The following is a 16,692-nucleotide window of genomic DNA, read 5'->3' on the forward strand; positions in this document are numbered from 1 at the left end:
AGCACAAACTTATAGTAAATACGCAAAAGATAAAGAGAAAGGAATCTAAGCATACACTACAGAATACATGTACCCCATGTTCATTGTAGCATTATGTACAATAGCCAAGACATGGAAGGAACCTAAGAGTCCATTGGTGAATGAATCAATAAAGAACTTGTGGTATGCATGTATGTGTGTATGTATGTATTTATACACATTGGTTTGCTAATATTTTGTTGATACTTTTTAAATATATTCATTAAAGACCTATAGTTGTTGTTTTTGTTTGTTTGTTTGTTTTTTCTTGTAGTGTCCTTACCTAGCTTTGTTATCAGGGTAATGCTGGATTTGTAAAATGAGATTGGAAGTGTTGACTCCTCTTCAATTTTGGGGGAGAGTTTGAGAATGATTGGTGTTAATTCTTTAAGTATTTGCTAGAATTCACCAGTGAAAGTATATGGTCCTGAACTTTTGTTTGTTGGAAGATTTTTGATTACTGATTGAATCGCCTTAGTTGTTATTGGTCTGTTCAGATTTTCTGTTTCTTCATGATTCAGTCTTGGTAGGTTGTATATTTGCAGAAATTTTTCTATTTCTTCTAGGTTGTCCAATCTGTTGGCTTCTAATTGTTCATAGTAGTTTCTTATTATCCTTTGTATTTTTGAAGAATCAAGTGTAATGTCTCCTCTTTTATTTCTAATTTTATTTATTTGAGTCTTTGTTCTCTCATTTTTTTTTTAGTTTAGCTAAAGGATTGTCAATTTTGTTTATCTTTAAAAAAAACTAGCTCTTCGTTTTATTAACCCTATGTTTTTTCAAATATCTATCTTAATATTATCTCTCATTTTGCAATATTAACTAAGTATGCAATTACATTATGTAACAATTCTGTTGCTTGATTATTTATTTTACTGATTTAAATGACTTTCATGAATGTCTATATTACCCCACATTCTAAGAAATCCCAGCAATATTTGAAATCCAAAAAAGTAAATAAAGTATATTAATTCCCAAACTAAATTTATTGTCATCTCTGCAATTTAAGTATTTTTAATCCTGTTTTTACTTATCAAAGTAAAAATTCAGAAAACCTAACCAAACCTGAAATGGGAAAAGTTAATGTTTTCATTCATTTTTTTCATAGAATCATATTGATTATTTTCCAATTTCAATTTTTTTTCCTAGTGGGTACAGGCTTTGTTTTGGTAGAGTGAAGGAGGAAAAATAAATGAGTGTCAAATCCATATCCATTCTATGATCTCTTCTATCAGAGTTTTGATCTACTTGCCCATTTGTATAATTGTGGCTCACATTTTCCCACCAGTTCCCCAAAGGAATGATTTCAGGCAATCTAGGCATTGAGGTAGATGAGATATATCTGACCAAGTCCACCACAGGGCCTGACTGCTTTGTCAACACATAAAGCCCCTGTTGCACCATTATGCCCTTTTGACTTTCAGAAACATAAGCTTTAATGTTCTGCCAATCAGGATGGTTACTATTATTTCTGGGAATGATATAGAAAAATATCTCTAAGTTACAGAAAGGTTGTTTTACTAATTGTAAATATTTTCCTGATTTTTCCAGGTTCTAGGAAATATTTCTGAGATTACAATGTTTGTTTAATACTCAAATTTGTACGTGGCTGTTTTTTATACAGACATAACTTTGACAATTCCATCGAGAGCAAAAAACATGAAAAAGATCTGGTATCAGAAAACTAAATTGTTTCTCCCCATGGGGGAAAGTATAAGAAATGTTGAGAAGAAATTTCTTCACCTCACAGTTGGTACTATGCTTGTTGAAAAGCCAGGGCTCCTTGACATTTAACACCTGTTCTGTTGACTGGCTTACACAGTTTCTTGGACTTAAAGTTTGAGGTTTCTGGATTGTAAATACAGAATCAGGACAGAATGTGACTGCAGCAGCCAATAATGTTTGTTATAAATTTGAACCATTTTAAAGCCCTCTAAGCTTTCAAATGTTGTTTGCAAAAGATTAAAAAATAAAAAATAAAAAAAAAGGTTGCTAATAAGGGAGGAAGAAGCAGCATATTGTTAGTCTGGATGACTCTCTGCAAGCCAGGCAAACACAGGATGACTGGAGGTGTGTTCTTTGTGGAGCAATATCAAGCCAATCCTTGTGGATTTCGTGGCATTAATCTGACTTCTGAGATATTGATTTTTGAGCTGTGCATCCAACGTTTAGTCCTGCATGGGATGGTAACTTATTTGGCAGTATCAACAGTATAAGAATTATTCCAACAACTATGGCTTAAAACAAACAAACAACTTCTTTGTCCATGTCACATTAACATAGACAAGTTCAACCTTTAAATCTTATGGGATTATCCCCTTTGGAGTTAGTACTTTTCAAACAACTCTGAAAGCTAGGAGGGGAAATAAGAGTCTGCTGCTTGTTCCCTTCCCATCTGATCCTTCTTAGAAGTGAATTCTGAGGGTACCACGGAATTCCCTCCCTTCTTGTCCCTTCATTTTGAGGAATAACAGCAAATTGTTATCAATCAAATTGGCACTTTACATAGAACATTTATATGCATTATCTTGGTTCCATGAATACCCCTGATGTCGGGTAGGGTTGTTGTTACTACCCCAGTTTAGGAGATAAAGAAATTGACTACCGAAATAGTGAAATGGCTTAACCAAACCCATAAAGTGAAAAGATAGTGAAGCTAAGACAATAATCCTGGCTTTCTGTCTCTAGAACCAGAAATGTTCCACAAGCCCTTGGCTGTCTTTCTTATTCCACTTATGAGATCCTGGTATATGTAATTATCCTTACAGTAACAAGCACATATTAGGTTCTCAATAGATATTTGTGGAACAAACCAATGACTATTATGAGAAGGAAGGAGGAAACTTATTATTGGGTTGTCGGAAAAGTCATGGCACATTTTTGCAATGAAAGACATAGAAAAAATACGTCGTGACTTTTCTGACAACCCAATATATGCCTTGGAGAATAGAAAGGTATCTAATGCACAGAAGAACCTTATTGAATCCTCACAGCTACCCCAGGAGGCAGCTGCTAATACTATCTCCATCTTACAGTGGTGAAAAAATGAATTTTTGAGATGCTTCAGTATGTGACTTACTGAGATATTATTATGAGCCAGGCATTGTGTAAATTACTTTATATAATTGTCCCATTTAATCTTCACAGCAATCTTATGTGGGTGGTAGGATCACAATTTCTCCAATTTTACAGAAAACCATAACTTAGAGAAGTTAAATAATTGGTCCTGGGTCAGACGGAGAGCTGAGTTACATTCAAATTCTAGGATCCTGACGCTTTCCTTCTGCACAGGCCTAGGCCTCCACTGCTGAACAAACCTTGGCCCCCATGACCTGTGAGGGCTGGAGTCAGGATTTACACTAGACTTCACAGCCCATTCTGTCTCATCTAGAGCATACTGCCTCTTGGGTAACTTGCACACCTTGAAGTAGAATAACAACTGAACATTGTTAAAATCTTAGTTCTCCTAATAAGTGTTCTATAAAAATCATGTACTTTACATAAATAAAACAAAATTTCAATATTAGTCTTGTAGAAATTCTCTAAATGAAAAGAAGCCGTAAATTCTAATTTTCTGGAGTTGTGTTTATTTGCTTATGTCATGGTCGTTAATATCACAAACTCGCACACTCCAAATTCCCCATTAATATCAAAGAAGGTGCTAGTAGACATTAAATTCATTTTGACATGCGAGCAAGAATCACTCAGATGGTGCTGATTTTGTAGAGAAGACTGAGAGGAAAGCAAAGTTCCTACAAATGAGATTATGATCTCAAGATCCACACATAGATTACAAATTTGTCTCTCCCTCTAGCTGACAGGAACACCTAGAACTGTGATACACAAACATTATGGAGTTGTGAAATTCTGTAGTGCAATTTTTTAGATTTCAAAACACTTGTGCCTCCTTTCTCTAAAAAGCAAAATGAAAATGTGTGCATGTTTTCTAAATTTAGAGTGAATTTTATGTTAAGATCTTTAAAAATTTTTAATGACACTGCCTGTGATAGTTGTGCCATGTTGCAAAACAAGAATTTGGAATCACTGGTTGAGTGCTACCAAAAACCCCAGCCATATAATTTCAACAAGATGAGTCATGGGAAAATTGATTTGTGGAAGAAAAGTGCCCACAATATCATTTCTCAAGCAAAGGCTATTTCATCAGCATTTAGACAAATAGAGGAGATAGGCTATATTAATAAAAGCAATAATTTAATTTAATACTTCAAATATTTATTAGGAATTTATTTTAGGCCCAGAACTGTATAGGGCCCTGTCTTTGATACAATGATGAATAATGTATGGTTTCTGCCATCTTGGAATTTATATTCCAGTGGAGGAAATGAAATACACATATAGTAGGAAAGGTAGAGTGGAATCTAACTCTTTAAATAACATGCTGTGAGAGAACTGAGGCAGGAAAATCTGGAATAGATCCTTGGAGGAGAAGATGCTAGAGATGTGTCTCCTACTCACAAAACCCGGGGAGAAATCTCAGCACACATCAGTCAGGATGCCAACCCAGGGAAATACTTCTCAGCCTTAATCCTACTTGACCATTCTGAAGCATTTGATACTTTTAGCCACTCTGTTCTTCTTCCCTTAGTTTCTCTTCTGGTTTTTCTTCCCCCCACCCCTATCTGTCTCTCTCTCTCTCCTTCTCCTTCTACCTCTCTCTTTCCTCAATTTCCTTCTCATTTTCTTATCCATATGATGTTCCCGACCATTATTCCTATGAGCTTCTCTTATCATGCCATGTATTCCCCCTGGTGACAACATTCATCATATATTCACCATATGCTGATGTCTCCAAATTTATATCCCCTGTTCCAACTGTTGCTTGCTTTCCAAATCTGCATGTCTAACCGTTTACATTATATCTCCACTTGGTTATCTCATTGATATCTAAACTCAATATGTTCAAAACCATATTTGGTCGGCTTGTCACAAACATGCTTCTCTCCCTGAAATTCCTATCCATGAGTGCTACTGCAGTGCACCGAAGTACTGGGCAATCCTAACCTTATGTCACTCATTCCTCTTTTCAGAAAGGCCTATGGTTTCTACTTCATCAGTACATCCCTTGGTTCCACCCACTTTATGACCTCAGTAATAACTTCAATTCAGGTCTCATTCCCTCTTGCCTAGCAGTAGTCTTCTCTTTGTATCCAGCTTGTCCTCATCCATATTTTTGCCACAGAATAAGACTTTTAAATTTCAAATCCACTCTCTTTACCTAATATTTTCCCTGAATACTGAGTGAAATAACAGAAGGATTTCTAAGTCTCTTGTCTTTGCACATACGAGGTCTAACAATTACATACACGGACTCATCCTAGAAAAAGTGCTACATCCCTCATTGCTGAATATCACTACAGTCACCTTTGAAGTTCTCCCCTTGGGAAGCTATGCACTGACGTCGGTGCCTAGTCCACCTTTCAGAGAATTTTGGAACTCTTTCTGGAATGGCCATGAGAGCTGTCATTGTATTACCCTTGATGTCTCGAATGTCATAAAAATGTCTTCCTTTCAATATTTCCTTTACCTTCAAGTAAAGAAAGCCATTGGGGGCCAGATCAGGTGAGTAGAGAGAGTATTCCAATTCAGTTATTTGTTTACTTGCATAAAAAACTCCCTTACAGACAGTGTCGAGTGAGCTGGTGCATTGTCATGATGCAAGAGCCATGAATTGTTGGCGAAAAGTTCAGGTAGTTTTTGTCTAACTTTTTCATGCAGCCTTTTTAGCACTTCCAAATAGTAAACTTGGTTAACTGTCCAATTGGTACAAATTCATAATGAATAATCCCTCTAATATCAAAAATGTTTAGCAACATCATTTTGACTCTTGATTTGGACTGACAGAACTTTTTGATCATGGAGAATTGTCTGATTTCCATTGTGCACTTTGACTCTTTATTTCAGGGTCGTATTGGTACACCCATGTTTCATCACCAGTGATAACATGGCCCAAAACATTGTCTTGCCTCTCCAAAATGTCTTGGCAAACTTCAACTCATTGCTGAGCTCCTTTGGGACCATTTTTGTACACATCTTTTTCATGCCAAGATTTTCAGTTAAGATTTTCCTAACTGTTTCTCTATTGATGTTTACTTGGTCTGCTATGCTTCTCACAATCAGCCGATAATTCTGACACACAATTCAACAAACATTTGCAATGTTTTTGTCAGTTCTGCTTGTTACTGGCCATACTGACCTCTCTTCATCAGTGACATGTTCTCTCTCCTCAAAAAAATGTTTGATCCATTTGTACATTGCCGTTTTCTTCATGGAATATCCCCATAAACTTGGACTAATGTGTCCCTGATTTCACTTCCACTCTTGCTAAGATTAACAAGAAAATTTATGTTTGTTTATTGCTCTAATTCAAGCTTTGGCACACAAAAACATGCAACAATAAAGAACACCACTCAGCAAGACACTGCTGCATGTCAATACAAACACAGCTGTGAGACACAGATATACCAAGATTATGAAACCTTACCGAGTTGTTTGTACATTGCTGCTAATGTAAGCGCACAGTGGCAAGTTCATGGACTTAATTGTCAGACCTCGTAAGGCTCCTGACTATCTTTCTAGGCTCATTATTTAAGCCTCCTTCATGCCCTGCTCCTTTATTTACCCCCTTTCTCCCTCCAAACCAGATATCCAAAATTACTTTCAGGAACCCCAAAACATTACGCTGTTAAGTGCCCTTCTGCTTAACAGCACAATTTTGCCTAGGGTTTTCTTCTGTTTCCTCATGCAGTTCTTCAGTCTTAAAAATTCAGCTCAGTTACAATCTAATCCTTCAATTATAAATTATTCCACAATTTCATTTATATGACCTTTCTCTGCTTCCATAGAACAAATGCAAGTTTTTATCAAAATTGCTTTTCATTTCTATACCTTCCCCCTTGAACTAGACCAACTTTTTAAAACTTTTTAGGGAGTCATTTACCCTTACATCTTTGAGATGCTAATGAACACGTGAGACCTGCTTTCTAGAAACAATGTAGAGCCACACAAATTTTTAGCCCATAATTTCAGATGACATGCAGATACCTATCCAAGGACTCAGGAATCTCAGGGACTTCAGACAATGTGCCCCCATTTAGATAGTAAATTCCTTGAGGATAGAAGTCATATTTTTTTCCTTTAATTGACTTTCTCTTCTTAGTATCTAACACAATGTCTAGCATAAAATAGTCACTCATTATTAATAAATAAATGTTTACTAAATGAGTGAAGGACAGGCCTCTGACATTTGGATATGGCAGAGGGTATATCCCCTCTTTTGAAGGAAAGAAAGTGGTCTTTGAAGATGGATGAAACAGCTTGATGGATTGCAAATTCCATACAGGTAGGGACTAGTTTTAATTGTATAGATAATGTGTAGTTTGTTCTGTTTCTAAATGGTTAAAACAGTGGGTGTAAAATTTAGGGCTCAGTTAATGCTTTCTAATGAAGTTGAAAATATAAATTGGAAGTCTCATAAGCCTAACCATTTACCTAAAAACTATTAAATGAATAAAGTCTAATAATATTTCTTTTTTTTTTCTGCTTGCCCCCAACCTGCCTACTTTCAGTGCCTCCAACTGAAAGATAAATGGATTTATCTATGTAATTAAATAATAATGGAATTAAGGATTTATCACAGTTTAAACTTCATATACAATGTGTTACATCACCCTAAATCTGATTCAAGGAGTTTGTGAGTTTTCACATGGTTCACTAGTCATCCATAATTGTGAAGTTGCACTGAAAATTCATTCTTACTTCTCCAAGAGATAAGGAAAAGATTAGATTACAATTACTTCTACAATAGCAGGTGTCAAACCAGTTGTATATAGTAGCATAAGAATTCAGTCCAGTCAAATATATGGTGATGGAAGAACTGTCTCCAGGTGGTGAACACACAATGTGATATATAGATGATGTATTACAGAATTGTACTCTTAAAATCTATACAACTTTACTAACCATTGTCACCCCAATAAACTTTAATAAAAAAAATGGAATTCAGTCCAAAAAATACACCCAAACTAGTTTTTCTACTACCTCTAGCTCTTAGAAGGCTGTTCTAAAATTGTGCCTGCTCAGGGATAGTAAACAATCAAGGTAATTAATTCCTGGTCATAAACACACATTAATACTTCCTTTCCTTTGATGGCCTAAAATCCACTAAATAACATATACTTGAAACATGCTGTATTGATAGTGGCAGAAAACCTAGACTTTGAAATCAGATAAATTGGAATGCAAATCCCTGCTCCACCACTTTTAGCTGTAATATTTTAGACGAAGTATTTTATAGATGAAAAAATTGGGGTTTTGAGAGGTTAAATAAAGAAAACTTAATTTTACAAAAGTGGTTTCCTCTATTATTATCTTAGTAAGTACACTTTGCACATTAAATCAGAAAGTAATTATGTAGAGAGTTGGATTTGACTTTGCAGGAAGAATTTTCTTTCATAGCATCTAATCAGAAAGCCATGAGTGCAACAGTGTGGCAGCCCAGATTTTAGAATTCCTAGTAATCAGTTAAAATGATACAAATTACAAATGCACAGTCCAATGATTACTCATTAAAGACCCTTGATGAATATTTACTGGATGAGTGGCAGAATTTAAAAGAAACATATGGTAAATATATAATGATACATTCAATGTAGATAGCCTTTCCAAAGATATTTACATGTGATGATTTCACAAATATGAAAGATGTACAAAAAAAGTTCCCTGTTGTCACAAAGCTATTAGAATTAGATGTGTTAATAAAACATGGTCACAAGATCTAGAAATCGCCTTGAAAGGAGATCAAAATTATGTAACAACCAACACTTGCTAAACTTTATGTAATTATTCAATACCTAGAATAATTAAAAATTTTTTTTTCATGCATTGCTTGAAATTGATAATAATGAATGGGGAGAAGGATTTTGTTAAAGCAAATGTTTGCTAATTCCAAAACAGGGTGCTAGAACACTGTAATGTTGGGTATATTTACATTTTAATTGTTAATTCTAAATGGCACCCTTAAGTTTGAAAAAGCACCCACCCCACCAGAAAAATTCTATACTGATTTTGGACCTATTTAGTTTTCTTTCACATTTCCTGTCAACCTGAAGCTTGGAGTATCCCATATGCATTAGCAAAATTATTTATATATAACTCCCCTGTGTTGTCTAATACATTTCCCCTTCATCTAATCTAGGGCCCAAGCTTATCCTATGGTATCTATGAGAAGCCATCAGCCCATGATGGCTAAGGGGGCTAGGTTTTGTTGTACTTGACTCAGATGTCCCCCTCATTGAATGAAGGTTAGGGACCTAACTTAAGAAAGTAATGTGATGTGGTCTGGTGTAAAACAATAATCAAGATGTCCATGGACATGAGAAATGTCAAAAGAAGCAACCAGTAGGAGCTAAAGGTGATAGGTCATAATGTAGAAGGGGAAGGGAGAGACCATAATGATCACATACCACTAATGTAATGAATAACAGAAATTATAAGATAACTCAAATGGTAGAGAGAGAGAAAAATAGAATTAATGTGTAGAGAGAAGGTGAGGTTTTGAAATAGAGAGCTCATGTTGTCCATAAGAGAGCAAAGGAAAGTTGCTGCTGTATTTGAAGACCTCAGTCTATCCCAGCCAATGAAGAACTTTCTATTAACTTCCTATTTTTATGAGGTAACTTGAGTGATTCTTTGATTCAAAATAGCCCTAACTGGGTTTCCCCAGCACCCAAACTTTAAATCTATTAGTAGCACAGTAATGCGCCATGGTATACTACATAGAAAGATCTACTCTACTTGAAAATTAGTTGTCCCCCAAAATACACATAGCCCTCACACATGGTGACTCATAAAGTGTATTAACAGGTCCTATTAACACAATTTACCCAATCCCTCCCTCTTTGGTTCCCAAGAGAATGATGACTTGAAATATAGCGCAATGTACATGTCCTGGTGGTTTGTGGTTAGAATTAGAGAGAAATCCTTCCCACAAAGAGTTAGTAATTTCAATAGAGGAGAAGGGGCAAAAAAATATGTAACTTATAATTGTAAATAATTAGCGTTTGGGGAGGGGATCTTAGTGTGACTGAGACCACTAATTAGCCCCTAATACTCATTATCTCCTTTCTCCTTACGAACAGAACCCTGATTGCGTTTAGGACAACAATGACCCCAGCTGAAATGTGACATTTCCCAATCAGTCTCATAGGGGTATGTGATACTGTTCTGGCTATAGAAATTTAAGCATAATTTTTGGGGTAGGATTTCTAGAAGGATTCTGAAAAAGAGGATAGACATCTGGGATTTGTTTGTCATTCATCTCTTCTTGCTTTCTGCCTAGAATGAAGATGTAATGACTAGATGTCCAACAGCCATCTTGGACCATGAGGTCATTGTGGAAAAAAAAAGGACTAATAAAGTAGATAGATACAAAATCTGACAATTAAGTTTGCAAACTTTGTTGCAATGATGTTGGTAAACTTTTTTAATATCAGAGAGATTATTCATTATGAATTTGTACCAACTAGACAGTTAACCAAGTTTACTATTTGGAAGTGCTGAAAAAGTTGTGTGAAAAAGTTAGATGACCTGAATGTTTCACCAACAATTAATGGCCCTTGTAGCACGACAATGCACCAGCTCACACGGCACTGTCTGTGAAGGAGTTTTTAACCAGTAAACAAACAACTGTATTGGAACACCCTCTCTACTCACCTGATCTGGCCCCCAGTGACTTCCTTCTTTATTCAAAGATAAAGGAAATATTGAAAGGAGGACATTTTGATGACATTCAGGACATCAAGTGTAATATGATGACAGCTCTGATGGCCATTCCAGAGAAAAAGTTCCAAAATTGCTTTGAAGGGTGGACCAGATGCTGGCATTGGTGCTTGGCTTCCCAAGGGGAGTACTTCAAAGGTGACTATAGTGATATTCTGCAGTGAGGTATGTAGCACTTTTTCTAGGATGAGTTCTTGAAGTTAATTGTCAGATTTCATAGACGAAGTATGTACTCCTGATGACTACAAAGATACCCTATCAGCCCTGGGCTGCCTACCTTGGGTTTCTTCTACATGAGAAAAAACAAACAAACAAACAAACAAACATAACTTCTGTCTTACTTAAACGACTATTATTTTGAGTGATTCACTATATGCAATTGAACATAATCCCATTTGAACAGCCGGAGGGTGCTAATAGCATAGTTACTGAATGAGATCCGATGGGTTTTGGGGAGAAGCTAGAACTTAAATTGTGATTTAAAATCCTCACTTTACATATGACTGAAAAATAGACTGGTAGACATATCAGGCCTAGTAGGACACATCTCTAGTACTTTGACAGGGAGAAGGAAAAACATTTGGAAACATGTTTGACTATTTAGTACTTTCAAACAACACTACAAACACAGCTATCAGACCATTAGGTAGCCACAATAGCAAAGCTGGCCTCAGCCTTAGTTAGTTATCTCCATGTCTAACAGGAGTTTTCATCATGACATAGGCAGTAGGAGGAAGATGAGAGAAAAGGAAAGGAATTTGACTCAATATGTATAAGGGAACTTTCACCTGTTGTGTGTTCTTGAACTTAGAGTCAGTTTTCCCATTTTTCCTGGACTCTAAGCCAGATCTGCTGGCTGTTGATTTCACTCACCAATGCAGGACCTCAATTTCTTGAAGTCCTTAAAGGATCTCAGAAATACTTAAAATTAATCTAGTCCTTTGTAAATGACCTGCTGGTACCTGTGATACAATTTCCATGCTTCTGCTGCTTCCTTCTGCACACTGCTCTGATCCCCGGAGTCTTCTGGTTGTCAATTCTGTATGACAGCTTGTACTCTAGTCTCTAAAACATGGGAGCACACACAGACTGACTGTATTCCCCTCCACAGTTTTAGTGAAGCATCTCTTTGCATTTTTAATTTGGTTTCTTTATCCAGCAAGGACCTAGACCCAGGTTGTTGCATCTTGCAGGAAATCATTCACTCTGCTCTGCCGCACTCCACTTTGGTCACCGGAGCTTTTATGTTAAGTCACATACATGGTGCCTGCTCCTGCCTTCCTTCAGCTGAGTTCTCTCCGAGGAAGATCCTTATACAAATAGAACTCTGTTGGGCCACACTGTCAGTTTCTAGAAACATCTGAAATCTTCACCAATGACAGCAGTTTAGGATTAATCTGTGATTTCTGATTCACGAGCGTTATTACATCAGTTGATGATTCCCAATTTGAAACCTAGATATTTGTTTCAAGGGTTAGGCAAGTGCAAGCTTTAGGAAAGGGAATGCTGTTTGCTTTCACCTCAACACTTGCTTCCTTTTGGTCAAGAAATGCAGGTAAGAGAAGACAAAAGCTTTTCTGGATTTGGATCAGTAAACAAACACAGCTTTCAGTTTATCACAGTGTAAACCCACAGCACTGGGGAGAGGAGGCAAACAGCAGGTTGGTGGTGAAACCTGCTGCTGCTCAAGACCAGGCTGGTTAGCTTCTCTGGAGAATGGATACACAGGCAAGAGACAAGAAGTTAAGAAGCCTCAGTGCAAGGACAAGAAGTCTCTACTCACAGCAATGTCATGGTGACCACTCCCTGGAGTCAGGCTTTTATCAGGTTCAATTATCATGACCTTGTGGGGAGCCTGTGCTGCTCCCAAGGGACACATCAGTCAGGATAGATTTTAGGCCCATCCCTTCTGGCTCATCTACTAGACAGAGAAACATATCATACAGAACAGCTCAACAGTCTTACATATTCCAAATACATCATCCATCCATTTTCTTTGTTTTGTTTTTTTAACAGAATGAGAAACTTCTAGTCATTATATAGTAGCTTGTCAGGCAGAGTAAGCCAGGCACACAAACCCAAAGAGTTTTCCTCCACTTTTCCATGACACTTTTATAGATCTAAGTAACTTGTCCATGGTCAAAATAACCTAGTAACTAGTGAACCTTAGATCAAACCCAGAACTAATTTCATGGTGGCATTTTGTGTGAGTCTAGCGGATAGATTGGATAGCCCCATTCCATCTTATAATATTGGGAAGACCTTTCTTATAAACATTAAAAACAAAAAAAGATGAACCAGCAACCTCTTAAGTGTTAGTTCAATCCTTTTGTCCCTTGGTCCAGCTGCTGTCATAGTGACCAGATATCTATGGGCTTTATAGCAACCTGAATGCACCTTGTCTCATGCTGGTGCAGTGCAATGTAGCTCTCACATCCTCCATAGGGTGCGATGCAGTGGAACCCACACGATGTTCAAACATACATAACCCCAAAAAACAGAGATGTCGATAACCTGTAGAACAAACCTTTAACTAACGGAAAAGGTGGATACTTTTTTGCCTTCTCTCTTCACCAGTGGACTATTCTAAGATGCAGTTTATATAGCTTCTTAAGGATTATCTTTTAGAATCAAGCATTATCTCAGTTCTTTCTCCTTCCCTGCTCCAGTGCCTATCGTGTGAAGGGAGAGTACTGATAAAATTCAAGTACTTTCATACGTGTCATTCAGAAGCCACTATCATAAAGCATAGTTAGCATAAATCATGCTGTAGCATGTCATGCAGTCTATGAAACTGGATAAAACATGGTATTTTAATGACAAAGTGATGATGAGCAGGTATCCAGAATAAAAAAGGTAAAAATACAGACTATTGTTACTAGAACTGTCCTTAGAAATGGCCTTGTTCAACTTTCTCATTTTAGAAATGAGGAAACTATAGCCAGAGAAGTAACGTAACCTCTCTCTAGTTGCACAGCCACTTGATGGCAAAGCCTAGGTTTTATCCAGCCCCCCTAAATCTCAACACTGTGCTTTTTACATTACATCACAATGCTGATCCTGACCCGTGACATCAACATTCTGTCCACTTGGCAGTTTGGGCACACCCAACAAAGGGTGACTCATAAGACCCCCACAGCTTGACGAAGAGGATCCACTAAAGGCTCCAACTTATCATTCTCTGTTCTCCCACATGTTTTTGGTTGTTAATCAGGTTACACAGTTGATTTCATTCCAGAAAGAGGCAGCTACGATTATTGTACATAAATATTTAATCTACCTAATAGCTACATACTCAAATGTAAATTACTGTGAATCAGTTCCCCAGAGCACAATATCTCTAAATAACCAAATCAAATTCTGTTTCTTGAATTGGAAAGTTAGAGGACAAGACTTCAGAGCATGTAACTACAGCAACATTTGAGTGTCTGCCCAAAACAGAAGCCAGACTCCAATCCATACGGCTTTCTCCTCTTCTTTGGTTCCAATCCATGAATGAAAAGTTTGCTCCAAAATTCACATCAGTTTAATTCAACAAACATCTGTTGAGGATCCACTATATGCAAGGAGCTGAGCTAGTGGAAACTCAGCCAGCTCTTTCAGACTCTGCTCAATTCCTTTCTCTTCCACAAAAATCTTCCCCAGATACTGTAGAACTCTCTCCCTAAGTGACAACAACACGTAACCAAACCAAATACAGTAATGGGAAAATCAATGGGGCATAATAAGAGTTACTTGTTTATTCATTCAAGTAAAGACTTTAAACTCTACAAGGCCAGGAACTGTATAGGCATATGTTTTGTTCACTGCTGTCACCCCTAGTGTCTAACACACTTTACAGCATGTATTAGGCATTTATTAAATACTTGAACTAATTATTGAATCAGTCTTGGTCTTCACCCTGTAGGATAACCAGCTTGTCTTAATTTGCTGGGTACTATCTTAATTTTGCACTAAAGTCCTGCCTCCCAGGATACCCTTAAGTCCCAGGCAAATGGGGAAAGGTTGGTCACCCTATTTTTACGGGTTTACAAGCCATTCAACTTTTGAAAACCATATCTTCTAACGGTATGCAATAAATAGGACATACATTTATCTTGATTTTTCTTCCTAGACATGATCTAACTAGAACTATTTCAAAAGAGATTGTTTTCCCAGACTATGCCCCAAACCTACTAATACTACCCTCATAAGACTAGAATTATCCTGGAGAATCTATTCTCTGGAAAGAAATTCCTCTGTCATGGAAATCTGACTCACAGAGATGTTCAAGTGACCTAGAATCAGGGCAGTTCAGAGGCAAGAGAAGAGCATAGTGACCTGGCAAGCCCCTGTGAAGGACCATGAAGGTTTTGAAAACATCAAAGAGAAGAGAGGCAATTTCCCTTAGTTATTATTATAGTAAGTGACTGTATCTTGTGACCCTGTGATGCAGCAGAACAGGCAGTCTTTTTTTTTTTTGTCCTACATCTGGAAGGTGTGGTAATAAAAACTATAGAAGGCCTTCTTCATTAGCTCAAGCTTTTATATTAATTTGTTTGATCCAACTGCCCTTTCATCTTATGTCTCAATTAATGCAATGCATACATGATAATTGCATTAAAATAGGAAAATATATAAAGTAACCAATTGCAAGTACAGTTTCTGCTCCCAACCCTGACCAAATCTTTCCCTCCCCAGTGGAAACTGCTATAAATGATTTAGTGTGTATCATTCTTGAGTTTTTCTTGTGGAATTCATACATATATAAAAACATAATTTATTCAGAAACAGAATCATTCTTCTGCATTTGTTATTTTACATGTATCTCTCAGAGAATTTTCTATTACTATTAATATAGAATTACCTCATTATTTTAAAAGCTTCATGATGTACCATCATATGGATGTCATAATTTAACTGTTTCCCTTTGGTGCACATTTATTTTGCCTCTAAATTTTTGCTGTCACTGTTATTGATACAAAACAATCTGCATGCTTTACTGCTGTACTGAAAGGTATATGGATTTTAAATTGATATATTCAATTAAATGGCTTATAATTGGTGTCATTTTTTAATTAAATTTATTGGGGTGACAATGGTTAGTAAAATTACACAGGTTTCAAGTGTATGTTTCTCTAATACATCACCTATATATCGTATTGTGTGCTCAGTGTCACGTTTTAAGGGCAATTTGGCAGTATATGGGAGTATCTAGTTCACCATATCTTTACCGACCCTAGATATTATCAATCTTAAAAAAAATGGTAAATGGCAGTGAAAATATATCACACTATTATTTTAATATTGATTTTCATGATTATCAGCTAAACAAATTTTATTCATTAAATCAACAACTCCTTTTGGAATACTTAAAATATGCAAGACCTCTTCTAGATGCTGTAATTAGACAGGAATATAGTGGTAAGTAAGTCAGTCAGTATCTCATGGAATTTATATTCTACTCCAGGGAAACAGACAATACAAAATAAAGAAACACATGCGTCAGGTGTTTATAAATTCTTTGTGTCAAAATAAAGTAGGGAATGGAGGATAAAGAGTAACTTGGGGACATGATGTCTTACACAGACTGGGTACGGTAGGAATGTCTGACAAGAAGACTTTAAAACAGAGATCTGAAGGAAGTGAGAGGATAAGCCATGTGGATATCTATAGGCAATGGGGTTTCAAGCAGAAGAAACAGCAAATGAAAAACTATTAGGCAGAAACAAGCTTAGCATGTTCAATTTCTTGGCCATATATTATTTCTTCTGAGTTACTTGTTCATACATATGCTCCATGTTCCCACAGGGTTATTACTTTTTTTTATTAGTAAACAGGAACTCAATATATTTTGGATAGTCATCCTTCATCTCTTATTTGTGTTGCACATATTGT

Source organism: Hipposideros armiger, unplaced genomic scaffold, assembly GCF_001890085.2.
Source record: "Hipposideros armiger isolate ML-2016 unplaced genomic scaffold, ASM189008v1 scaffold_1366, whole genome shotgun sequence".
NCBI lineage: Eukaryota > Metazoa > Chordata > Mammalia > Chiroptera > Hipposideridae > Hipposideros > Hipposideros armiger.